Source organism: Cnephaeus nilssonii (genome assembly GCF_951640355.1).
Source record: "Cnephaeus nilssonii genome assembly, chromosome: 3".
NCBI lineage: Eukaryota > Metazoa > Chordata > Mammalia > Chiroptera > Vespertilionidae > Cnephaeus > Cnephaeus nilssonii.
Window position 1 is genome coordinate 64,052,969 of NC_137074.1, and position 27,378 is coordinate 64,080,346.

Genomic DNA, 27,378 nt, shown 5'->3' on the forward strand with positions numbered 1-27,378 from the left:
AGCTCCAGCTTTGTCCGGAAGGTCATCCAGAAGGACGTCCAGCTGTCCAGTCTAGTTAGCATATTATGCTTTTATTATTATACATTCTTTTGTGGAAGATAAACAGTACTTTGGATTGGGCGCAGATTAGTTAAATCTAATTCCTTTTCTTTTTCTATACTAATTTTATAGTTTTAGAAACCTATGTATTCATGGATAGAAGTGAAGGGAAGGTAGAATCAATTAAAAGAGTAGATTCATTTGTGCTTCTTAGGAAACAGAGATGGTATCCTGTTCAGCCCTATCTTCAATAACTAACTGTGTTTCATACACAGAAAGTGCTTATTTAATGTTTGTTGAATTAAGTAAATGAGCAGAAGCAAAATACTGAGAAAATATTTATAGAACATCAAGAAGCCAGCTCAAGGTAGTATGTGCAGGTAGCAGGCAGAGAGTTTGAGACTTACTTATGGGCACTACTACCCCATTACTTAGGAGGCTCCATGTGGAATAACAGCCATCTTTATTCAGAACCTCTAATTCTTAACTGGAGGAAGCACCTGAACCAGAAGAACCAACTGACCTTTAGTCACAGCCATGACATGAGGGACCATAGAAATTTTCTAATCAAAGGGCCTCATTTCTCAGTTGAAGGAACTGAATGCCTTGCTCAAACACTTGGTGGAAACGTTTATTGATACCCAAACTTTGGTTTCCGGTTTTGTCCAATCAATTTGGTATTGTAAATATTGCCTTTATGTCCTCAGACTGTCCCCTTGGGGGCCCCATATACCCACAGTGACTTCTCTTCCTTTGACCAAGACAATCCAATGGAAGATCCAGCAGTGGCTCTGATTAGAATCCTCTCACCCATTATGGCAATTTCCATAGAGCCTAAAAGGCCACAATAAAGGGATTCTTTCATTGACTCTTAAATTCTTTATTTTTGTACCAATAAATAATCTATATTAAAATGTTATTATTAACAATTTATCCAAATTACTTTAGCTCCTTTTCAGGTGATTATTAGCTGGAGCTAAAAGGAATAGAAAAGAGAGAACTGTTATCATTTGAGTGAGGAGAAACTGTTAGAAGACTTCTGCCCTTGGGGTGTTACTCGGGGAAAGGCAAGGCCAGCTTGGCTGTAGCCAGAGATGGGAAGGGGGGAAAGGAGTGTCCAAAGTACCAAGGAAGTAACTCAAGGATTTGAGTCTTTGAGAAGGAGAAGGGAGACAGAAGCATGAAACAGACTGGAATCTCAGAGGGAAGGTAGGGGAGGGTGAGTGGGAAGATGGGGGATGGTGAGAGGGAAGAGATCAACCAAAGAACTTGTATGCATACATGCATAACCCATGGACACAGACAATAGGGTGGTGAAGGCTTGGGGTGGTGGGGCGGGGCTGGGAAGGAGGGCTAGAAGGTGTCAATGGGAGAAAGGGGGACATGTGTAATACTTTCAACAATAAAGATTTTTTAAAATAAAAAAGGAGAGGGGAGATATGAAGAGGTAAAGGAATAGGGAAAAAAGAATTAAAAAGGGGGGAAGAGTACTTTAAGTAGACTTAATAATTTGGTCTTTTGGTTCACTATTTCTATATTTGTGGTTCTTGCATTCAATGGAGAAGCCTTATGTTCAGGTCATTCTTGTCCTGTTACAATTAATACTGCTACTATCAAGTAATGACAAGAATTCCTTGAAACCAGTATAAGTGACATCCATGAAACAAGAAATAAAGCATTTGGTAGGTAAATCCTCAAGAGTGGAGGCAGTGCTGATGGTCTGTTGATGGTGACTTAAACTGGCATACCAGGAATTTTTATAAATGGTTTCCCATGCTTCATTGGATCTGTTGCTAAGACTTTAGTTGTATACCAGCTGTGCATGCAAAATCTCATAATTATTCTTACTGTATTAAGCATTTTATAGCAATTTTAGCTCTGAAATGCTATGCAATAGTTTTTAGGCAAGTGTACCAGACATGTAAGCTGTTCCAATGAAAACATTTCCTTTCACAGAGACACGTGCTTTCAGGATTCCAAACTTAGCTGAGCTGTCTGCATCGACAGGAGCATCTCTAGGACAGACATCAGGGTTTTGGTGGGGGAAGAAGGGGCAAGTGGGTTTTCTTGTACGTGCTTTAATTCTCCAAGCAGCCTCATCAGAGCGGGGACATTTCACTAAGTCTACAAAACACTGATATTAGCAAATACTGCTGCTGAGCCCAGCTCCTCCCCAGCCTGCACTGTGGAGAGAGGCACTGGAGAAGAGCTGGGATGATCTCTGCACCCCTCTGGGGTATAATGACAAACAGGCAGAAGGACTTGGACTTAACCTCTCTGCAGAAGGCTGACACCTTTAACACTGCTGCTCGCGCACACAGGCTGCTGAGCCCGGTGGTGGCAAATCTTGGGCCTGAGCCCAATGCTGGTGTGGAGTTTGAACCCTTGGCATTCTGGCCCAGGGCCAAGTGCTATCAATGGAACCCCACTGACACCTTTAGTTATTCTTCCTAGATTAGGATAGTAATTTACTTGTCTCTTTGATTTCAAGTGTCTGGTTTTGTTTCCAGATGCCTCCCAGCTCATCTGTATTCCAGGGGTTTCAAAAGACTTTAACCCCATTGGTTCTTTCCTTTGTCGGTTCCATTTGGCCCACGCAGGAGGGATACAGAACTAGAGAGGCAAGGGAGGGGCTGTGTGTGTGTGATGTATGGGGGCCTGTGGGGAGGGCTTGGTGAGACTGCAGGAATAAATGAAAGGCGTATTCACTTTTAGAAGATGAGCTATTATGCCAGAGCAAGTCAGGATGGAGAATAAGAGGTGATATGCAGGACAATGTAGTGAGAAGTGTCATTAGATAGATCCATGTGTAAAAGCCCTCCAACCAGCGGTAATCTCAAACTCCCCCAAATGATTGCAGTATAGGAACGAGATGGAGAGACTATAGAAATTTTACTCCAGTGCCAACAGCACTTGGATTTTAACATGTATGGTAGGAAAAGGCATTTATGCAGTAGTGTCATTTCGTGTTTACAAGGGCCTGTCTAGCACTGTTTATTGATTTTACTGCATTTCTTTCCCCAGGACCCTGCAGATAGATAATTGCTAGAGATGTCCATCATTAGCAGAGCAATGAGTGCAACCATCAGACTAGGAAAAAATACACACTCAGGACCCTGCAAGCAGGCACCAAATGGGGGAGTCACACAATAACACGTGCAGCTGTAACTCCAGGCAAACACACACACAACACCCTGTGTAGCCATTGCACTGAGAAAATACACAGAGCCCCCTGTGCAGCCATCGCACATCAGGAAAATACACACATGACACCCCTATGCTACCATCACACCAGGCAAAAGCACAGACATAAAATGCTAAGTCAATGGGAATGAACAGCTCATAAAAGCCTACTGGAATAGATCACATCACAGCCAGGTACATCTGTTCTCAGCACTAACCATTATCGTTAGCTTAAAATGCTTAAAATCACTGCGCATCCTCAGGTCTTGGGACAGATTATTCCAAGAAGATTCTGCTAAATTGACTTGGCAATGCAGTGAAGGGGACCTCTACTACATTAAAGTGATGCATTTTGCATCTCAAAGGCTGTCAACTGTATTTAGGAGACTGTGTGATTGAAGAACAATACTCTAGGATGGGATAGCAATTTTACCAGCCCTTCTAATTCTGGGGGTGATTTTTTACCCCAACATGTTGAGTTAAGTGTACAATCGAAGGGGCAGCTTTCAGTTGGGAAGGTGACTAATAAAAGCAGAATTGGAACGAGCTTTCATCTGTGCTGTTTTAAACTAGAACTCTCAGGGGAGATGTCATATCTAGAGGTCTCAGTGAGGTCAAACTTCAAGCCATCGGCTTGAGATAAATAAGTAGTAACTACAGTCCTTGCTTCATAGAGTTGTCTGCCCAACTGGGGGGAACAAAGGAACCACCCACCTCTTCTTCTGCCCGTGCCTTCTCTTTATCCTCCTGCTGTGGTCTGTGATGTGATCCTAGCTGTGTGACACGGGTTAGTTACAGCACTGCCAGGGAAATACATACGGCGGGTCCTTCTGAAGAGTGGCCCAAAAAAATAGAAAGAGGTTCAGGCATCCCGTCCTGCATTTCCATTACAGGGGCGTTATGTGTTTCTACTGAGCGAGACAAGTTTCAAGCGAGCTTGTTAAGAATGATTTACACCATAATTCTAGGAAAAACAAATGTGACTGAGATTTGAAAGGGAAGAGTGGGGGGAGGAAGTGCTAGACAAAACGAATCTTAAGTAAATAGGGTGGAGTTGGATTGGTTGGTTTGTTTTTTCTTTGGTGTTTTTTGTTTGTTTGTTTCTTTGCTTTTTTAAACAACAAAAGAGAAGATGTATGTATTGTTGGTAATTACTTCACTCACCTGGGTGGAATGAAGCGAAAGAAAGCAGAGTTGCTCCGTGTAAAAGCAAATTTTCAGGAGAGGACAGGTGTTCCTCTTAAATTCACATGACAACATCTTAATGGGAATGAGCAGGACTAGAAATGAGAACTAAGACTTCCACTTCCATTTTTACCCCAAATGTGGCGGGAAAGGTTTTGTTAGGGTGAGATGAGCATTTTCCATAAAACAGTGACATGCGGTAATTACATGGTGACTGGGACACACCGCATGGCATGCTGGAGAAGCTGCATGATACCTATGTAATAACTACAATAACTAGCTAGAACTGCCGTATTATCTCCTGCTAACTATATAATTAGTTTGTGTCACCAAAGCACCCTAAATGTATGTCTATTCCAGCTACTCTGGTAGGAAAAAAAAAAAGAGTAAACTTCTTTGCAAGGGGGGAAGAAAAAGCTAATGAAAAAAGTTGCCAAGAACAGATATTTTGTAATCTGTGCTAAATCTCTGCTGGAAAACATGAACAGTAACGAAGCTGAGAAGACAGTAAAAGAAAATCGGGGCAAGGTGCCAGACGCCCAGACGGAAGGAGAATGTGGACCAAAAGATTGCGACAATCGGGTAATTATGGTTTATGAATTTCAGCTTTAATCTGTAGTTCAGTGAGTCCTGATTAAATATCTGTTAAACACAATTAAAGTTTGTTTTTGTATTTCACCGTCTTGATCAGAATAATTAGAGACTGCGTGTTTCATGTCAAAAGTAGCAAGAGGAATTTTAGTGAATGAACATCGTTTTTAAAAGCCATTTGTAGCACCAGCTGTTGGCATTATTTTATATTTTAGTGTTATCAGCATAAAGATGGCCCTCTGGATGCTGAATAGTTTCCAGCAGGACAAGGATGTTATGCTGCCATGATAGGCCCGTGCTGATGAAGCTTAAATGTTTAAGGACCGTGGTTGTTCACTGGAGATCGTGAACAGGGAGGTGTAGGTCAGGGAAGCAGACATTTTAGGGGAGAGGAGAAGAAAGACAGTTATGTTTATTGAAGCAAGGAGGTGAGGGCGGACAATTTTCATGGGATAGTCATTTGTATTAACACCTGTAAATGCTGGTTAGCTTATTGAGACAGAATGTACATAGGGGCCCAAGAAAGGTGTGGTGAGAAGTGTTGGAGCTCTGACCTGGATGGATCTTGGCTAAAGAAACATGTATCTTTTATTCCTAGAGTTAGTAGAAGGTATAGCTGGAAGAACTTACCATAGTAATAATTCTTTGGCTAGGGATAGCAGTATGAATTCTGCAAAAAGGACAAGTAGGAATATAAGTAGGATTTACTAAAACTGGGGGAACGGGTAAAATAAGACTTCATCAACCAAAGCTAAGATGATGGTTTCCACATACATGTGCCAAAAAGTGAGGCTGAAGAGTTGTAAGGTACTGTCTCTTTAAAAATTACATGAAGGTTCACATAAAACTTTCTATGTAGCTCACCATGATATGAGCTTTAAAGAAACAAGATAAAACCTTGCTTGCTATTTGAAATTTGTGTACTTGGAATATTTTGGTTCCTGTGATAAACAGAATAATGACCCCTCTACCTCCAAGATGTTTATGTCCTAATTCTCAGGACCTGTGAGTATGTTGCCTTATGTGGCAAAAAGGGACTTTGCAGATGTAAATTAAGGACCTTGAAGTGGGAAAATTATTCTGGATTATTTGGGTAAGCCTAACATAACCACAAGGGTCCTTTTAAGGAAAAGAAAGCGGTAGGAAGGTCAGAGAAGGAGATAAGACAATGGAAGCAGAATCAGAGCCAGAGCGAGAGCGAGAGAGAGAGAGAGAGAGAGAGAGAGAGAGAGAGAGATTCAAAGATGCTACATTGCTGACTTGGAAGATGGAGGAAGCGGCCATGAGCCAAAGAATGTAGGCAGCCTCTCCTGAAGAAGACAAGGAGAAGAATTCTCCCCTAGAGCCTGCTTTCTTTCTAGGCAACCTAGCTGACACCATCATTTAAGAACTACTGACCTTCACAACTATAATAAATTTCTGTTGTTTAAGCCATTAATTTGTGGCACTTTGTTATAGAAGCAAAAGGAAACCAGTACAGTCCTCATGAACCTGCTCCATGAGTTTGATATCCATTTAGAAGTTTTTCTGTTAGAAGTGCATCGAGGTATAAGAAAAACAAGACTCTCTGAGTTTAATTTTCTAAGGCCCATTCTTCAGGCTTTCTCTGTGGTATCATTTGGAGGTAGCTGAAATGTTAAGAATTAAGAAAGCATATGTATTAGAAATTTAAATCATGGGCAAATTCAACCCCATCCCAGCACCACTTCCAGCAGTACATTCTACATGGATAGAAATGTTAACAGGAAGAGAGGGTTGTGGAGTGAGAATAATTTCTCTAACAATGATAGCAGTTAACATCTGAATACTTACAAAAGGTTGAACATTTCACTTTACCGATATTCAACCATTTTTTACCTACAGAAATGACAATTTCATGTGGTTCAACAAACCCAGTGTTACCTCATTTAAACCTTCTAGGACTTAAATAAAAAAATTTTCCCAAAATAGTAGCATTAATAAATGTCATAGTTAGGTACATTTTAGGCTAATAAAATGCTTATATCCAACATATTCAGGTAAAAATAAGATTAAATCCCAATTGGCCAAAGGTGTTTCAGCAGAGTTCAGGATGCAGATTTATGGCTCATGTCCCATTCCAAAAAGTGACAGTTCAAAAGTTTTGAGAAAGCTATTGGGTAAAGTGAGCGTAACCCAAATAGACAGAGACAATTATTGAAATTTGCTACCTAGTGTCTTTGTATTCCAAAGAACATTTATCACCACAGCAGAAGATGGGATAGAATGGTATTGCTTAAAAGGATTCCTAGCCTCCTTTAGTTATGGCTTCCCTTGATAATCTGATGAAATCTGTGGACCCTCTCTCCAAAAGAGGACATAGAACCTTTTCATTGAATTCATAGGCCCCCTACAGCCTATCAGTGGACCTCAGATTAATTACACCTGGTTTATCATTGTGTTCTAAGACAAACATTGTAGGACTGACTGGTCTGACATGATTTGAGACCTGAACTGTGTAAGACTTATTATTTAGCACATGATTTTGGACCAGTCATTAATGTACACTGAGGTCCATGCTTTTAATTAGTAAAGTTAGTACTTCTGATGCCAGGATATAAGGAAAGTACTTAGTTTGTTTTTAAAGCATTTTGAGGTGCATTTAAAGAACCACTGGGATGAAAAGCACTGGTATTGCCCTTCCTTAGTTTTCATTTTTTTTATTGTTTAGCCATTAATGTATTCATTCATTTAGCAAGTATTTATTGAGCTCCTGCTGTTCTAGGCACTGGCACTGTGAGTATAATAGTGAGCAGAACTCACAAAGACCTCCTTCCTAATGGAGCATTCTAGTTAGAGGAGATAGTTCATAAACATACTAACACACACTGATGAGTAACATAAAGCAAATAAGAGTGTAACCTAAAAAGATCGCATGTAATGAGAAGGCATCTGGCTGAGACTTGAATGATGTTAGAAACCAACCATATGAAAATCTGGAGGAAAAGCATTTTAGGTAGACTGGAATAGCAACTGCAAAGACTCTGAGACGAAAGTGAGCTAGGTTTGTGAATTATGAAAGATGGATAGTCAATAAGTGTATTGGAGATGTGATCAGAAAAGGAGTCGGGAACCAGATTATACAGGCTTCATGGTGGCAAGTTTGGATTTTATTCTAATTGCAAGGGACAGCCTTTGGAGATTTATGTGGTAGGATCTGATTCTACACTTAAATCATTGTAGCTGCTGTATAGAGAATGGAGAGTAGGGATTCACAAAGAGAATTAATCCCAACTAATAGTTAAGAAAAGGTCCAAAGGTGAAGCTAGGACATAATCTCAGGACAGAGTAATAGGTTGCCTCGTGGAGGATTTGAGCAGCCAAATAAGAAGAAACTGGGTTATGAAGTGTAGCATCTCCTATGCCTGGTCTATTAAAGGATCATTTTGGCCAAAAATGTCCTTCCTGGGAGGAAGAGGAAAAGGAAATATGAGCACAATTGAATGATGTTTGCAAATGAAGCCATTATTTGATAGGGAGAGGATTTTTAAAGTAACTGAGAAAGTCACCAGCAATCAGAATCTCAACAGTTAAGGGAGCTATTGAGAGTTTGGGCCAATTTTACTAAGGTTTATCACTAGCTGCCTCCTCTGTTTCCCGAAATCTGCCTAAGAGCACAGTCATCTCAACTCTCCTGCTCCTTTTGAATACTGTATGGTTTTAAATGTCCTGCTTATTCACCCCATCGAAGTAGTCTGCAGAGACCATCATGGGATTTGGGGACAAATGTAATGTAATTTGAATGAATAGCAGGAAAGGAAGAATTTTTTTTAATGTTTATAGATGTTTCCCAGTAGAATTAAGAAGTAAGTCCAGGGGTAGATATCAATGCAATGAATTAGGCTTTAGTGAATCGTCATCATTGCTTGAATATTTAGTTCTATTATACTTTGTCAACCAATTGAAATCTTTAATAAATAATAAATCATAACAAATACACCTAGGAGTAATGGCCTGTATAAAAATAGTGTACTAATAGAGAACTTTTAGACAACTTACATTTTCACTAATAACCAAAATTAATTAATTCTCAATGATAATTCATAAATAATACAAATTGGTAAACTGTGCTATCCTATATAATAAAAGGGTAATATGCAAATAGACTGAACAACAGAATGACCAGTCACTATGACATGCACTGACCACCAGGGGGCAGACGCTAAATGCAGGAGCTTCCCCCTAATGGTCAGTGTGCTCCCACAGGGTGAGCGCAGCTCAGCCAGAAGCCCTGAGCCAGGCTCATGGCTGGTGAGCACCTCCAGGGCAGCACTAAGGATGTCCAACTGATGGCTGAGTGGGCCTAAGCCATCAGTCAGACATCCCCTGCGGGCTCCCGGACTGCAAGAGGGTACAGGCCGGGCTGAGGGATGCCCCCCAAGTGCACGAATTTCATGCACTGGGCCTCTAGTTATATGGTATATGAAAATGTGTGTAGAAAATCATTTAGAAGGCAAGAGGCAGGAACCTTTTCCAAAGGGGCATTCCTGTGAGACTATAGATTATAGATTCAGGGTAAGAAGAGGTGAGAAAACTACATTAGAGTTAAGGGTAACTAACTGGGAGTGATTTTTATAATCAGAGTTCCTAAAATAATCTTACAAATTATATTTTCAGGGAAACATGAGCGTAACAGTATAGTATTATGGACCATCCTTAGTCCATGGGCCAAAAACAATTAGGTACTATTTATGAAAGACATATTGCAAATACTACTGAGCTTAAGTAAACCAGCTTAACAATGGGTTGTATTATTGTTATTGTTGTTGTTCTAATTAAAGTTGAAAAAATCCTAAAGTTGAAAAATTACCTGCCCTTCTGCCACCCCCAGGTCTTTTGCTGTTTTAAGCACTTCTCTCCCTTCAGTTCCCAAACTGCCCTTTCTCTAGGGAACAGAACATAAATTATCCTATCTAAATTTCAACAATGCCTATTCCCACGTGAAAGCATATCAGAGCTGAGAAGAGAATACAGAACTTTTAACAACCTGTACTATTCACACCAGCTCATCTGCTACCTCCTAATAAAACTGGTTGTTAATCTTCCCTGATTTGTCTACATCTTTTGGGTAATAAAAGTGTCTAAACCATAATGCATTCTTCCAGAAAAAGATAATCAGGTAACTTAATACCTCTCTGCTCAGCAGCACACTGTTCTTTTGTATCCAGTCCTCCTGAATTGGATTGACATTTCTAGTTGACATTTGACATCAAAGGTGATTTTGTTCAGTACACTACCTGATCTTTTTTATTGTCTTCTAGTATATTCCTAATTATCCAGAAGATTTCTTAATTCCTGGTAGTATACTGAGAGATTCCAATTTCATGATCCTATTTGTATATTTCATTAATTATTAAGATCTCTCTCTAATTATAAGTTTCTCTTCCCAGGAAAGTGTGAGTCCCATTACTGGAAATATTAATAATCATAATTTTGTGAAGACCAAAAGTATAGTTAAGTTGGGCATAACTCTGAGCTGCCAAGGGAAAAGAGAACTTCCAAGTAGATAGATCTCTCCTAACTATAATGATTTCATGAATTCATACTTAGTAAATTTTATTAAAATAAAATGAGTCAATGTGAGTAAAATATTTGGTTTCCCTTCATTTATGTTGAGCCATTCAACTCATACAGGTTGGAAAACAATTTCTGAGGCAAGACTAACTTGTGTTTAGTGACTTAACATGGATACTGCATCCTGAAGGGTTTTTAAAATTTTCCTTTCAGTTTTGGCTATATCTGCTTTACATCACAACTGTCAGTGCTTAAAAAGAGAAAAGCATAAAAATATTATAATCTAATAAAGTAACAGAACTTTCAAAACTTACTAAAAAATAAACTGTAGTCATTAAGTGTTTAATGTTATCAGGGCTATTGACAAAAAAGGTTGGACAGAAATTTAAAATCAAAGGTACATTAGGAAATAACATACCTTTTCTAGAATCTAAAATCCCTGAAGACATAGCATTACTAGTAGAACTAAGGGAGATAGAATAAATGAGAATCCCAAGAGAATATCCAGCTTTCAAATGCGATATATTTTGGATTAATTTTTTATAGTGAGAGAGCATTTACCAAGAAATGAATAGTCTATAGAGTGTAAGTTCTCCTATTTCTGAAGAACATCTGATAGTAAATGTAGGTGAGATTGGGAGAAAAGGGAGGATTTAAAGAAAAAGGTCAATGTAGGTTAGATGAAGAAATAGACCTGTTGGAAGATGTTTTGAAAATCATGAGTTCATACCATGAACTATTGTTTATCTTTATCCTACTTTGTAGAAACAATGCATGAACCAATTCAGAGATGAAGGGAAGCCCACAGAAAGGAAACAAACAGTTAACTTTTCACTGGCATGCTTATTCTGTGTGGGGTTTTTTTATTGTGTTTATATTGGATAGTGGGATGTTGTTACCTTCCATTGATAGAGAGGATTTAAAAAAGAAAAGAAAAAGGAGAAGTCAACAATGCCTATGTTATCTCCCAATGTATTTTTGAATGACTCTGATCCAACTTTCAGTTTCAAGCTGTTTAAATCTATCTCACTGATGGGTCCAAATCTAGTGCTCACATGTTTGGGACAATTAAAGTCAGCAGGGCCTGTGGTTCCCTAACCCAGGCTTTATTGTATAAGGAGTAAACAGCCACTTGTAATTTAGTGAGTAAGTGCAGGTCTTTCATGATGCGCATACCAGCCCCACTGAAAACCGATCAATTTCTATGCTTGGCAGTGGCATTCATAAGGCCCCTATGGAGCATTATCTCATGCCTGAGGGTCATTACTCTTCCACAGAAGCACTGACAGTTGTGATGAATGGCGGTACCTGGGAAGAGGAGTGTTTGGATGTTTAAACAGATTAAATTTTCCTTTTAGAGCAGTAGACATTAGATCACATCTTAGACTGTCTTCCCAGGTGGACAGTGAGAATGCAATCAGGGCACATGTGAACTAGTGAGCTTCAGGTGTACCAATCATCGTTTCTATTGGGGTAAGTGGACTTGACTTTGCACCCTGTCACAATATTGTATGTGCTGCATAGCAATGGGTGGTAGCCATATACAGTTGCTGAGATGCTGGGCTGTCAACACGCATGAGATTCCGTCGATCACTATTATCTACAACAAGACTCATTACCTGTCAGCCAGTAAACATCCATTTGCACCATCTGCAGTGAATTAAAAAGTGACGAAAAGAATCAGGATCTGTTTTAGTTGCAGCATGATTGTCAAGTTCATTTTTGTCTCTGGAAGTCCTTCAGTTCTTTGAGAGACTTTAGGGAAAAATATATGATGAAGAAATCCAGAAATAGCCTGCCAGTGACAATTGTCAGGTTTTTAACCAGGAATTTACAAATATAATTAGCTTCTCAAAGTGTAAGCAAGGTCCACGCCTTTGTCAGTTCTCCTTCTCAGCGCTTCCTTCTCTTGGGTTTTCTGGTGTGCTAAAGCTTAGGAGTATGGGACAATGCTAAAGTATTGTTCCATACTCCTAAATTGATGCTGACTACAGTGAGAACTATTTCATAAAAATATATATTTCAACATAAACTCTTAGGCAAAGCTGCCCCTGTATCCAGAGAGGAAGTGATGATTAGTTTCTAATTTACACGTGCAGTGATTTCTTTGGCAAGTGTGAATCCATGTCCTGTGGTAAGGTTCTGTTCCTACTTGAAGAAGTTATTGGGGTATTAACAAGAATCAAAGGTCTATTGGCCCTTGAAGCTATTTAATTTATATATAAGCAAACTAACTGCTTGTCCAGATTACACAGGTGAATCGTGTTTTTGTAGAAATTGCAGAAGGAAAGATCAGATAGAAGTGTCACACACAAACCACATGAAAAATAGCAGAAGGATTTGACAGTTATTCACTTGCATCACCTTTATTAGCAGAATCTCTTTTTTTCATCTCCCTTTTTCTTCATTATATATTCCAACAACAAGGAAATTACTTTCCTTTTGGCCTGGAAGATGGGGATTCTTGGTGTTTTCCAAAGTACTGCTCTGAGGAAAGAGACCAGTTCTGAACTGAGGATATTGAAGAGAAGCCCTTCTGAAAATAGCCCCGGCCATGCAGTGGCATTTCACTCCCAGAAATCCATCTCTTCCTCCCACAATGGCCCTTGTGGTAGTAATACAGAAAGGAGATTATATATTACCTCATCTCCTTACAGAGGAAAGGACAAGTGCTATGGGAAAGCTTTGTTTCTTTTAATCATTCCAGGCATCCCCTGCCTTCAATATCTCACTGAAGAGGTCCTCCGTTGCATTTAGAAAGACACTCTAGTGAGAGAGGAAGAAGCAGAGTAATGAGAATGATGACCTCATCTGGAAAGGCTATCTAACCAACAGGGAAAAACTAACTGTGACCCCCCAAGACTCAAATCTGTGAAGCAGACACAGGTAGAAGGATAGTATGAAGTTGTGAGTACTTCTTCAAAATGTTGCTTAGTAAATTTTCTATTTGATATTGCAGTTGAGCAGGAGACATCATCTTTTTATCACAAGCTCATCTTTATGTTTTGGGAAGGAAGATGAAAACCTCTATGTAGATGATTTTTAGGGCTACTGACTTTAGCCATGCTAGAAATAAGGAAGAGAAATGTTCCATTGTGGGAATAAGGAAGCTGTTTTGCAGAACCTAGCAAGGGAATGAATGAGTTTCATTCTCCCTTCCTCTTCCTGTGTACCCATTCCTGAACTTGTGCATTGTGTTAATTCCATTAGGGCAAAGTTAATTGCTGATGGGATCATATAGAAGTGTAGATTTTGTTCCTCCGGAATAAATTCTGATTATATTTGAGTCATTTCAGTACTGAACAGCACATGTTCAAACTGTAAGTAGAAGGAATGCACACAATTATACTATGAATTTATGATGTTCATTTTAACTAATATATTTGACCAGCTTAATCCTAAGGTTGGGTTAAAAAAGCTCTAACCCATCTCTAATAGCATCAGAAAAAGAAAGCTCAGTATATACTTTTCATAAATGCACATACTGGTATAATCAAACACAAAATCCTGACTTTTCACTGATTTGCTAAGGATCAAAGAAAGATGGTAAGAAGAGACTGAGTGTTTAGGAAAATGGAAGCTAGATTATACTTTAATTTATTACATTTTCTCCTACAAATTAACTTAATATACATGACAGAAATTGTTATAAATTGAGCCACTGTGCTCATGAAGTGTTGATTAATACTTTATGTATGTACCACATCATAGGCATATACATATACATATACATATACATATACATATACATATACATGTACATGTACATATATATGTAATATAGAATACAAAATGGTGAAGTTCTTAAAGTCTTACATATGTCACTAATTTCCAGTTGCTTTGGCAATCTGATGATAAAGTCTTGGACTGAATTACTCCTCTAGTCTCAATGCCCAATTAAACATGAGATATTACTTCCAGTTGCTTTCTTGACAAAACTTCATATAACTATTTCATGAAATAAACCTAGATTTATAGAGAGGAGGATAAATTTTTGAAGCTACATTGAGGACACTTCTTGGAGTGATCCAACATCAGTACTCCAGCTTGGACATAGTTTTTGTGTTTATACAAAGTAATGTTGAAAATAATATTCTGAGGGCAAAAATGTAACACAAAGTAATAGATGCAGTCTTCACGTGCATTAAACTCTTAAGTTCCCACCTTGGTTATGAACAAGCAAATCAAGAAATAATATTGGAAAACCTAGCCTCTGTGTTTAGGTTCATCTTACTCTATCGAATACGTGTGTGTGTGTGTGTGTGTGTGTGTGTGTGTGTGCGCGCGTGTGTGTGTGTGTGTGTGTGTGTTTCAAAAACAAACATGGATCAAATTTCCTGGTATAGCAGCCAGTGACCACATCTGCAGCAAAGACCTTTATGTGGGAGCTCATAAACCTCAGAACCATGGAGTGAACCATCACTATACTGTTTAGAAATCTATGTCAGAGTAAAAACTTTTGACTTTAACCATTTTCCCTATTAATTTGGGGTGTTTGCAAACATTGTTTTCTTTACTTGGTGCTTGTATATACCTTTATCTTTATTTTCATCTTTTAAATGTTATTTATCCTCGAGGCTCATCTTCAATACCATTTCCTTTATGAAGCCCTTCTTGCCTACTTCTTTTTACCTCTCATGCAGCAAAAGTCCTTGATTTCTCCTATAGACCTCCCACCCCAACAAACTTTTTGGTGCTTCTTTTATGAAATTTAGTGCTTAATTTGCATCATCATCTGAAATTTGTCTGATCCCTCTGCTAGGTGTAAATTCTTTAAGTGAAAGAAATTCAATATAATGTCTTAGACATAGTAGATTCTCAATAAATGTTATAACTCAAGTTGAATCTTTGATTGTAAACAGATTTTTTGAGCATTTTCCATACTACTTAGAGAAGGAGAGACTATTTAAAAAAATAAGCATCTCTGATATTCAAATTTAGAAAGACAAGAAAAATAAATTTTAATCCTTGTGAGTCTACAAATTCCCTTTGTTTCAGATTTTCAAGCATCTTCTACTACAGATTCTCTTTAAAAATTATCTGAGATTCTGTGTATTCAAAAGATAACTCACAAAATACAACTTTTAAAAAAGAGAACAAATGTACAACTGGAAGAAAATAAGGAGATAAAAATTGGACCAGAAAATAAGAAATTATAATTTTCTTCCTAAACGTTGAATGAAACTTCTTAAAGACAACCAAAAATAAAAAATTAGAAAGCTAATAACACAGCTATTATTTCCAGGGCTTCCTCCATAAGTGAAGAGGAAATGGTGTTGAAGAATGGCATTCTGTCCATTTTCATGCTTACAGATTGCTAAAGACAAATCCTCTTGCAATCTCAACTTCAGTCTATTCATAGCAAATGTGAATCAGTTTGATAAATGTATATGCTCTATGCAATCATCAACCAAACTATGGAATAAGTGATGAAAATACCACTAACCACTGAACCAAGATGCACTCCGGAAATATGTTCATTGCATAAGAAAAAATAGGATTAAGTATAATAAGTGAGGGAAAATAATAAGAAAGAGTTATATAGAAGTAGAAAGAATATTTTATGGAAGGAAAATTGAGGAAGCACAGTGATAAAAGCAAAATAGTAGAAATGGAGTGGTTGGGATTAGTCAGTCATGCAAGGAAAATGTCAGGTACAGAGTACACTTTGTAAGGGATAGGTTTACCAAAAAAATAATGTCAACATCAGTTTTTTAAAAAAGTCAACTTGTAACTTATTAAATTAACCATGACCACAGCTTTCTAGGAAACAGTATTCTTAGAATGATGATTAGAGAAATGAAAACAGAGGAAAGCTCAAAGGAGGACAGAGGTAAATTGTTTACGTCCTAAATTGGGCATCATTAGCACTTTTATAGTTTGGTGGAAATAGCTCTGCAAAAGCCAAATTTCTGTTTACAAAAAGAAAATGATGCTATAGTAGAGAATGGATTGTACTGCATAAGACATGAGGAACCATTGTGATACCAGTAATAGTACCATGGTGAAAAAAATTAACAGTGAGGATATACACTGAACGTTTAATAGGTTTTTTCATTAATTTGATAAAATTTTACTAAAGGAAGTAGAAAAGGGCTGAGAAGAATTGTTGTATATAATGGTCCCACTGAACTAGGTCATGCACTATAAAATTAACACTGAATCCATCTTTAAGTATTTAACACACACACAAGGTAACCTACTTAAGAAAAGGTCTCGTTTTTAGTTATCAGGACTGGTAGATGAGACTATCTAAAAATGAACACAAAATGCCCTTTGATTGGACAAATATTTAGTTACATTTTATAAAAGGATTTGTTTCCTTGAATAAGAGGAGCATCTGCCATATAAAGAATACTTATAGATTGTTATCCTTCATATCTTCTCAGTAACCAAAGGTCAGAAATAAATATAGTAATACGTTGGTATAGTAAGAGACTTTCATATATTTATTTGCTTCTTTGGGTACTTTTTTCTTCAACCACTACAAAAAAACTTACTTTCTTTACCATGACTAGTTTTCTTCAAAGTAGGTTTTCAGGTCTTAATAGTCATGAAGATTTCTACTCCCATTTTTTGTACTCCTTTTGCTTTATACAGGGAGGGGCAGAAGTAGGTTTACAGTTGAGTACAGGGAACACAAAATTTATTATTATATTATTAGTTATTAATTATTGTATTATTTTCCATACAAACAACTGTAAACCTACTTTTGCCCCACCCTGTATTAATGTTTAAAAAATAATTCAGCCACATTTTTAAAACTTGATTTCCTTGTGGTGCAGTTATAGTGGACTCAGTTCTGAGCCTCCCTGATCTCCCGAGCCTCTTCAGTTCCTTAGACTCAGTTGCATGAGAGAAGAGAGCTGATGTAAGAAATCAGGCCTGCAGGTCGACTCTCACAGGTGTGCATTGTATCTCAATTGATGGTGAACAGAGGCCACAGCCATTGGATTCCTACAGTGCTTTGTGAAAAATAGGTGTGAATTTCCCTTTCTCCTCTCACCCTCAAACAAGCAGGATCCACAATATAACTGGTGGTAGTTCCAATACCATGGCCATAAGGCCAGAATCTGAGTGAAGCACAGAGCCTGCACATATACATGTATCCCTTCCAGAGAACCACATGGTTTTCCATCAGGACTGATCATAGTGGAAACTGAAGCCTGCTGTAACCCAAAGCCATCTTATTCACTGGCTTCATTTAAATGCATAAATGCTATTTGAGAAAAAAGATGCTATCCAAGTACACTGAGAGAAATTACTTGATTATAAATTGTGTTGAGATGGCACATCCATCACTGATGAAAGCACTGCTATGTCGGTGGTCTGAGAATTACAAACAATAGAAAATTAATACAAAAAGTAAAATTTACCCTTTAAGTAATGTTGCAATAAGATCTAAACCAAGCATGTCAAACTTGCAGCCGGTGGGCCGCATGCCTCCTTTCTCAGTGATGGAACTTTCTGTCTCCTTATTGTAAGCCTTACACATAGTTTTATTGTAAACTTAATACATATCTGCTTAAAGAATTGGGTAATTGAATGAATGTGGTAAGCTCTTATTTAATACTAGTAGCCCATTTGCACGAAGATTCGTGCAATAGACCCTCATTCACCTGGCTGCCTGCACCAGTTTTCTGCCGGCACCAGGGACCCAGGCCTTGGCTGTAGCCACCGCCTTCTGCCTTTTTCAGGGTCAGGGCTTGGCCCCGGGTGGTGGCCTTGGGCTCGGCGGCACCCAACATCCCTGCTACCGATCGCAGGAGCCGACCCCCAGTGCTTTCCTGCAATCCGTGCAGGCTCCCCGCTGGTGCCCGAGGCTTTCCTGGCCTTGGGCTCGCCGCACCCAGCGTCCCTGCTACTGATCACAGGAGCCGACCCCCAGTCGTTTCCTTCCATCGGTGCAGGCTCCCCTCTGGTGCCCAACGTCCCTGCAAAGGTTTCCTGGTGGGCGTGGTCGGTGGGCGTGGTCGGTGGGCGTGGCTTGGGCATAGCAAAGGTGCAATCAATTTGCATATTTGTCTATTATAAGGTAAGATTAGGGAAAAGGAGGCATTGTTCCTAAATCTACATGTCTATACCTTACACACACACACACACACACACACACACACACACCATACTCCTAATCATTTGGATGATCCATCACTGCCCAAAGCATCCTCCACTCCAGCCATCCATTTTATTTTCTCCCATTTACCTGGTACTGTCCTGAGGACCCTTTCCTCAGGCCCCAGCACAAGGATCATTTTAATTCTCTTCTTTTGCCCTTTACTTAGATTCTGTTAGTCACTAAATTCTTCCAGTTATCCCCAAACAATATCTTCTCGTTTTCTCCTGTCTTCTCTTTATTTTCAGGATTTCACAGTGGGTCTTGGAAAGGATGGCTCTCATCCCCTGTCTGAACCCCTGGAAATAGGCCACCCTTACTTCAGGCTGTTTCCATAAAGCAGTCCTTTTAAGCACCTGAAATAATTGCTTCTGTCCACCATTTTCCTCATCTCATTTCTTGGCTTAGGATTCTACCCTGTTTCTTTTCTACCTGTAGGTTAAAATCCAAAAGTCTTCATCTGGCTATAAAGCTTCTCTACTACCAATTGGCCTCTTTTTCTTCCCCAACTCTGATGTCCCATCAACTTCTTTTTCCCCCAAAGTAAAATGAACAAGGCTTTGGGCTAGCAGTTTGGCAATCTTCATGAGCCAGCTGAGTCCATACCTCATAGAGATCCATGCACCTGCAGTGAGCCTCCTGGTCTTGATTGACCTGCTCTCCCCACCTCAGCCAAGTTCACCGACTTCCCCTTTCCCATTGCCAACCCTAGTTCATGCTCTGTCTCCACTCTGTGATGTTCTTCCCTCTCACTTCGGAAAACATCTATCTACCACTTTTTTCTACTTTATTTCTTTTATCCTATTTATTACCCTAATGTCTTTATATCCTCTGTGTGTGCTCACTTTGTGTTGATCTGTAAGTGTTAAGCAGTTTGGACTGTCTAGGTTTTGTAGTTCCTTCATTCCCAGCAGGATTATAAACACCTTGAGGCAATAGAGAGCATTTTCTTAAGTATGGTACAGAATTCTCCATGTAGAACTTCAGTAAATGTTTGCTGACTTCTGATGAAACATGTGACCACTAGATCTCAATGAAACATTTGGATTCTTCATTCATGATTTATTTTTAAAAATAGTTGTAAAAGGACTCACTGCACGTCTAAAACCCACTAATCCAGACCAGAAGCATGGGAGTGTTTGCGGACCAGGTGAAGCTCCCAGGACGCTTACACAGTGTATTGAGTTGGGAGGCACTGGATGTGGTCTATCATGGGAAGAACATCAAAGGACCTGTTTCCTTGACAAGCAATTGCTCTCAGAGGCAGTGGGCCAGCCTTGCCATTCGGTAGAGGAAGTTTGCCAAATGTTGTCATATATTCAAATGGGTTTGTCCTTAAATGAACACATCTGATGAGCATCCCCACCCAGGCTGCTCTCTGAAGATGTAAGTGGGCAACAAAGCACAAGTGTGACTCAGTCAGCTGCCATAGACTGCCTGGCTCCAAAAACATCCACACCCACCCTTCCGCACTGTGCAAAATGTGCTGTTTTACTCGTTGTGCCAGCCCAATGTTTAAGAATTATCAATGAATCAGTAAGAGAGAGAGAGGCCACCAAGATTTTTCCTCTGCTTCTGGATCTTGAGAATCCTTCATTAGAAAATCTCAACTGACTTTCTGAAGGTCCCATGGAGACAGCTATTACTTAGGGAAACTTCCTTCTGACTCCAATTTAGCCCACCTAATAAAATCTGATGGCAGCACACAGCTTGCTTCAGGGCGCATAGTTTCAGGGTTAAAGAAAAACTTGAATTAAATTCTGTATCTTGCTCCCAAAGAAGGACTGTCTCTTGAGAGTATATGGAAAGGCCTCTCGTAGCCATGAATTAAAGAACCATTTTATGGAGATGGTTTAGATCTAAGATTTGAAGAGCTTATTTTAACTAGAGGCTTGGATGGTGTAGTCTTAAGTAACAGGGAAGACCCCCTTCCTCCCCTGAAAAAGAGAAACATCATTGAGAAGCCCTTAGTATCCCTGCTGTGGGTTCTCAATGCTCACATTTTAACTGTGCCATAGCTAACCTCTACCTCACTGCAAGGTAGGAGTTATTATCCCCATTTACAAATGAGAAAATCACGGCTACAGTGCTGAGGCAGCTTGCACCCTGGTGTATAACTAATAAGTGGTTGTGGTGAATATCCAGGTGTCTCTAGTGCCAAAGCCAGTGCTCTTCATCCCCACCACTGCTGCCTTCTAGCTGAGCAACACAATGCACAGGAAAGCTCTTTGCAAACTATAATGGTAGTTCATGTGGGAGACAGAAAGTCCTGAGGACAATTTCCAGACTATCCTGAAAAGAGAGTAAATGGCTTTTATTCTGAACACTTTAAAGATATAGCAGCCCTTTGGTTATATACAAAAGGCCATAAGTTATTCTTCTGTGGCATCCAGAAGCACCCAGTAACAACAGAGTCCATATTCCTAGGCCGGAGCACAAATGGCCAAAGCAGGTTTTCCCGCCTTCGTGTACAAGTACTCTCATGGCAAATCCATCCCAAGGAGAAGGAAGAAGTGTGAGCAGAATTCTTGTATTTTAATATATGCATCAACTTAATGAGCCATTTCATTCAGGTTTCTGACAGGGTTTCTTCATGATAATCACACCAAATAGGTAGTAATTCTTCTAAATTTATTGATGGAATAAAATCATCTCCTAGTGATACTGTCTTCCATGTTCTAGACACTAAGCAAATACAGACTGAATGAATGAGTCACAGTTTTTGACATGGGAGATACCCTACATATTGGAAAATCTAGTGTTTAAGAACACTTCACATAATTTTATTGGCCTTAGGTTATATGCCCTTTTTTTGTATATTTCTTCTCCTAAACCACTGTGTTTTTTATTGGTTTGTTTTTGTTATTTCAAAAATGGCTCTAGTTGGCAATTCTCAGCATTTTAGCAAGAAAATAATTTGTAAACAAGTACTTATATGATATAAATAAACTATTATTTTAAAAATTCTTTAATGAAAGAAAACTGAAATGATGAGTATTTTTTTAACTTCATTTATCTCTATGATCAAATTTACTAATCCTGTCTATGGTTAGTCTTTCCTTAATGATAATAGCAGATAGTATTGAGCACAGTCAGTGCTCAGTAAATAGTTGCTGAATGAATTAATGAATTAATTGCCTCTAATTTATTTGTCATTAGCTTTGTGATGTTTCCTGGAGTAGGGAAGGAAGTGTTTAAATTAACTTTTACCTATTTCTTGAGATTTTTCATGCTTACTTTCAGAAATATTTTTTGTAGAAAATCTTTAAAGAAAAACACTTTAAAAGTTTTGAGTTGAGTTCTCATAAAGAGAACTCTTTTCTGTCTCAGAAAATACTCATTACTTTTAATTTTGCTTTTATGGCCTTTGAAACCTTAACTTCTTTCTTGGTCTTAAAAGTGTGAATTATATAGTTTTAACTATATGCTGATGTTATTTAATAAAAACTTGGGAATATAAGTCTTTGGGTGTAGACATGTAGGGCCCTTGATTTTTTTCTAGCAAAAAGCCCATTTTCTAATAGAATTTATAGTAGCTAAGTGTTTTGTAGTCAGTTTATTAATTGTTGTTAAGAAAATGAAGTATCAAGAAGTAGGCAAGTTGGTCCACATCATAGTAAGTTAGAGATGGTAAGTGGTGATGTACTCATTGATCTAACTACTCCCCTTTCTTCAAATCTCATCTCACCATTGATAACATAGGGACTAGGAATTTAGTGGTTATTTATGTTTTTCTGGGTGGTGTAGATATGTGAGGTTTATATTGGTTTCAGTAATTTTTATCATTTGTGAGTCATGATTTCAGTATAGATCTGCCCACCTTTCATTTAAGCCCATTTATGACATTGTAGTACTCTAAGCAGCAAGCCCTGGCTGGGGGGATATGCCAAGAGCTGTGCACTAAGTTATCAGTCTATTGAAGAAAGCCATTGAAGAATCATATTTATAACTTTGAAGAGGAATGTGGTTATGTTATTCTAAATGGGTCTGATTCACCTCAACCTTGCCTGTGTACCTTGCTGCCAGAGGAGACAAACCAAGGAAAGTAGGTGGAACACATGTATCTTTTGTGTACCACTCTGCTAGACCTCAAATGAGATTACTGTTGACAGGGAAAAACAAATTTCCTTTTTATTCCACAAGGTAACTTCGCTGCTTTCAGATGCAAAAGCCCTTTCGCCCACCTCCATTCTCCCTCCCTCACCCCCTTCCCTTTAATTCCTGCCTGGAATGGATTCCTCCCAAATGAGGATAATCCTGCCTTAGCTGTTTACTCACTTGGTTACCTTCCTGGGCTCTGCACAGTCCGCAATAGGCTTTGCCGCTTGTATTCATTCCTGCCAGAATGCACTTAGGAGTTTTTATTATTGTTATGGTTGAGGTGGCACTTTAGCTCTAAGCCCTTATATTTATGATTTATAACTTTCTCTCTAAATTGCATGTTGGACTAGAATTTCTCAAGCATGATCTCTATTTAGTTACAGATGTTTCATAAAATGTGAACAAAATATTGGGCATGGTAACACAATATCCAAAAATTCACTTCACTCCCCTGCCTTCAGAGTTAGCTGTTACACCTCGATGTCTCATGTATTAAACATACATGGGTGCTCAGTAATAAGCCATAGACACATACCTAACCTAAGGAAACTATTATGGACAAAACACTGTGTGTACCTTTCAAGAAAATGAATTTAAATGATCATTGTTTTGTATTTCAGAAATATCTTTGGACAGTCAAGTAATGGTTAAATTATGGCAATTCGTGCTTTAACGGTTAAGAGTTGATATAGCGCTATAAACTCCAAGAGAGTTTGCAAAGCCCGAGTTACATATATTACTTAATTAATCTTCTAACAAGCATAAGAAGTAGGTATTATTACTGTGATAATAAGACTCAAAGAGGTTAAAAAATTGGCTCAGCTGCCTTAGCTAGTAAGTAGCATTAAAAGGATTAAATCCCTATCTACTCATCTCTAGAGCCTTTACTTGTTCTACTAGTTATACCCCTGAGCCTAAATATTCTGTTACTCCAGTAAATAATAGTCCCACCTGAAAACATTTTGTCATATGTTGAAAGAATACATATACTATCACAGCCCATAGATTGTTTGTTTTGTTGGTTTGTTTTATGTACCTTCTCTTTCCTTCTCTAGAAGATGGCTAATTTATAATAAGTAAAGGTTAGCCCAGCCGGTATGGCCCGGTGGTTGAACATCAACTTATGAACCAGGAGGTTACAATTTGATTCCTGGTCAGGACACATGCCTGGGTTGTAGGCTTGATCCCCAGTAGGGGGGTGCAGGAGACAGCTGATACATGTTTCTCACACCTATGTCTCTCTCTCCCTTCCTTTCTATCTGAAATAAACAAAAACATACTTAAAAAGAAGTAAAGGTTAAGGAACTTAGAGAAGTGGACAAATTCCTATATAAAAATATGGTATTCACTCGAATGAGGCATTAAAATTTAAAAATAATTATGCTTTTCTAGTATTATTGATTATATAAAACTCTAAGCAGACATCTATAAGCTGAATCCTAATCTATTGATCTTTATATTCTTCCCTAGAAGCTCGTCACAGACACATTTAAATTAAACATATATTGCAGAAAATCATGCGAGGAATGATGTAAAACTGAGAGAGAATGGCACTAGAAACCTTCATTTTGCATTTCATGACTTTTGTGCAATTAGAATCTCAATCTTAACTTTGCATTAACTTAGCTTTTTTTGCATTTAAGTATATAGATATTGGGTTAAAGCTATGGAAGTTAGTATTTTAAGCCTCCATTAACGGTTGTAATCCATATTTGTATTATTTTTGCCATAATAATCAAAAGAGCATGTAACCTGGAGAGGAAATAAATCTGGGATTCTAGAGATTAATATTAAATCTTCTAATGTACTGTCCTACCATTCTCAGGAGCCTAGGTTATCTGATGCTATATGCAAGAGCTTATAGGTGACAGAGCCTCTGGAAAATAGCCCGGGTTTCTATATTTCTCTTAGAATTGTCATAGTAGCATTGTGTGCATTTTTTAGTTTCATAATGAAGGGTTGAGATTCAAATATTAGAAAATCAACATAAAAACTAAAGGAATTGCTTAATTTGTACATTTAACCCTGTATCATGACTCTTCATTAGGAATATTTGTGATACTGATTCAGTACCAAGCACAGGGGGCAAATGGGACAGAAAGGGCACTAACGGTATTGAAGATGGCACTAGAAATTTGGAGGGCTCTTAATAATTAGGTACTTAAGCTCACCTAGAGAAGTGATTAGTGTTTAGAAGTGGAGATGTGGCCACAGGAACATAGATAAACTAGAAGGGAACAAAATGGCCAGCTTGCCTCAGTTATTTTAAACAAGCACAGCCTGCACAGCGATGTGGGAATGACCTCACGCTGCTTGCACAGAACCCACAGTCTGTTTGGTCCCATACACTTGGCTGTGGTGGTACAGATGTAGCCTGAGCATGAAGATCCTGAGTGAGTGTTGTTGTTTTCCATATCTCTATCACTGACTCACCAGATACTCTCAAATAAGCCATTTGCTCTCTTGATTTTTCCACTCTCCTACCTGTGACAGAGATGAAATGCCTTCTCCTCAGATGACACTAACATTTAGAACATATCTTTTAAAATCATGGGTTGAAGACAGTTTACAACTAAGAGAAGATGAACATTTATAGCACAGAGTCACTCGCGAGCACGTGGCAGGAGCTCACCAGGGACTAGAGATTACAAACATGGATGAAACATTGTCCTGGAGTGGCTCACCGCCTAGTGGGGGCTGTGGGGGCCGAGAGGGTGGGTAAGATCTGGGAAAGACAGCAAGCAGAATATAACAGGAAGGGTGTTAGTACAGTGCAAAGGAGGATGTGATGCTGGATATTTGAAAAGCAATAGTAAGTACGTAATGGTGAGTAAATATTAATAATAATGTGATGTAGTGGAAAGAACACTGGACTAGGAGTTTGGTCTGGCCTTGCTGCTTACTTAGTGCTCTTCAGAGCAGTGCCCTCTGTTCCTATTTCTTTTATCTCTATAATGGGTGTAATAGCTGATCACTTATGCCACAAAGTATATTGAGAATCAAATAAACTTTGAAAACTTCATAGTGCTATGCAAACGCCTAGCATTGTAACTATCATGTCACCAAAAATGGTGGAGAACCAACATAATTAAATGGGTGATTCAGACCAAAACGCACTTCACCAAAGAGCCAAATAACTGTGGCAGAAGTAAACTTTGATGCTTCAATTGTATGGATGATGCCTCTGACTAAAATTTTATTATATGGAATTGATGTGTTCTGGCCACATACTGGCAAAATAATTGTAACTTTTAAAAATTATAATCTTCTGAAGCTAAGAGACACAAAATTAAAATTGGAAAGATCCTGGACACTTATACATTAAAAATGACAGGATGAAAAAGAGGAGGATTGTGCTTTCCCAAATGTCAAAATTTAAAATGCTAATAAAATCCAATAAACAGGATATTTACCATGGCTACAACAACTAGCAAAGGTTAGCGTGGACAGGGACTGTGAACCATTGGATGTACTGAGGGACAGCAATCAATGAGAATACCAGCCCTGAATGAGTTTTAATCTCATTGGCATGCACTCAAGTCACAGAGCTGCCTCTTTCATAGACTGAACCTTGTCGTAATAGTTATTTATAAGAGATTTTTTTAATGCACATATTATTTCATTACTATGCTTTTTTTTCCACAGCAGAAGTTACTTTTGAATGTAAGTGAAAAACCCTTCTTACATGATTTAACTCCAATAGTCTGAGTAAGAAGACAGAATATTCACACACAAATAGGACCTATCTCTACACAGCTTAGGCAGAGAGCAGAATATTCAAACATGTGTATCTTGCACTTAATTTAAACTGTGTGGTTGGTTACCTATCTCTTTGGCAATTCAGTATAAAGTTTTATTACTGTGAAATAGAATAGGGTAGGGATTTATGTCACACAAAAATGAATTTCCATGGATGGGAACACACATGAAATAATTTAGGTAAGCAGTATGTCAAATGAAAATTTAAGATGTTAGAGCTGGTGATGCAAAAGGAGGAAACCAAAAGGAGGTTTGTATAATAGATGATAAATATATCACCAGGGAAAGAAAAAGGACCATAGTTGCTATAGGAAGTTATTATTAATATTGAAGAATTGTGAAAAATATTGAAAATGAGTTTTAGGACCAAGAAACCAAAGCAACTGATCAGATGAAGGGGATGTATTATCTGAATGTCAACGAAAATTATAACAATTAAAATAAATGTGAACCCTTACTGTTATACCCAGGAATGAATGAAAATCACAGGCCCACCCAGAGTTTCTATAGGGTTAGCCATTAGGGATATTTTTTAAACTTTTCTTGAAAAGAAAAGGCTATCAAAGGAATAGGCATGAGCAAAGGTCCCTCACCTCTGCAAAAATCCTTCCTTTCCCTTGACTCAATTTTATTTCAAAGCTATCCTAATGGTCAGAAACTGTGTGAGCATGCTCACTCTCAGGAAAGCTCTCCTGGTCCCATGCTGACTTACCATGTAAGTCAGGTATGATGGAAGGGTATGTCATTCTGTACTTCTTGCCTTTTTAATATGTGTGAAGAAATTCATAGTAGTAGGTCTCTGACATTGAGCTAAAAGAAGTCCTACTATGGATCTGTTTTCAGTTCTCTAGTCCTCAAGCTTGTGCTAAAAATTT

The 27,378-nt window shown here is 38.4% G+C and overlaps 1 protein-coding gene across 26 annotated transcripts in view; it reads left to right on the plus strand.

Annotated features, from left to right (window-relative positions):
• Positions 1 to 27,378, plus strand: part of ZBTB20 (zinc finger and BTB domain containing 20) — an 899,572-nt gene that overhangs the window by 637,022 nt on the left and 235,172 nt on the right. Inside the window, exon 1 of one of the 26 annotated variants that reach the window (XM_079767024.1) lies at positions 2,728 to 4,989. The exons of 24 other annotated variants lie outside the window; for them this stretch is intronic. The gene's annotated coding sequence lies outside the window, so the exon portion shown is untranslated. Of the gene's footprint in view, positions 1 to 2,727; positions 4,990 to 11,783; positions 12,004 to 27,378 lie in introns of those variants that run through there. One more of the 26 variants, XM_079767022.1, reaches the window with a different exon arrangement.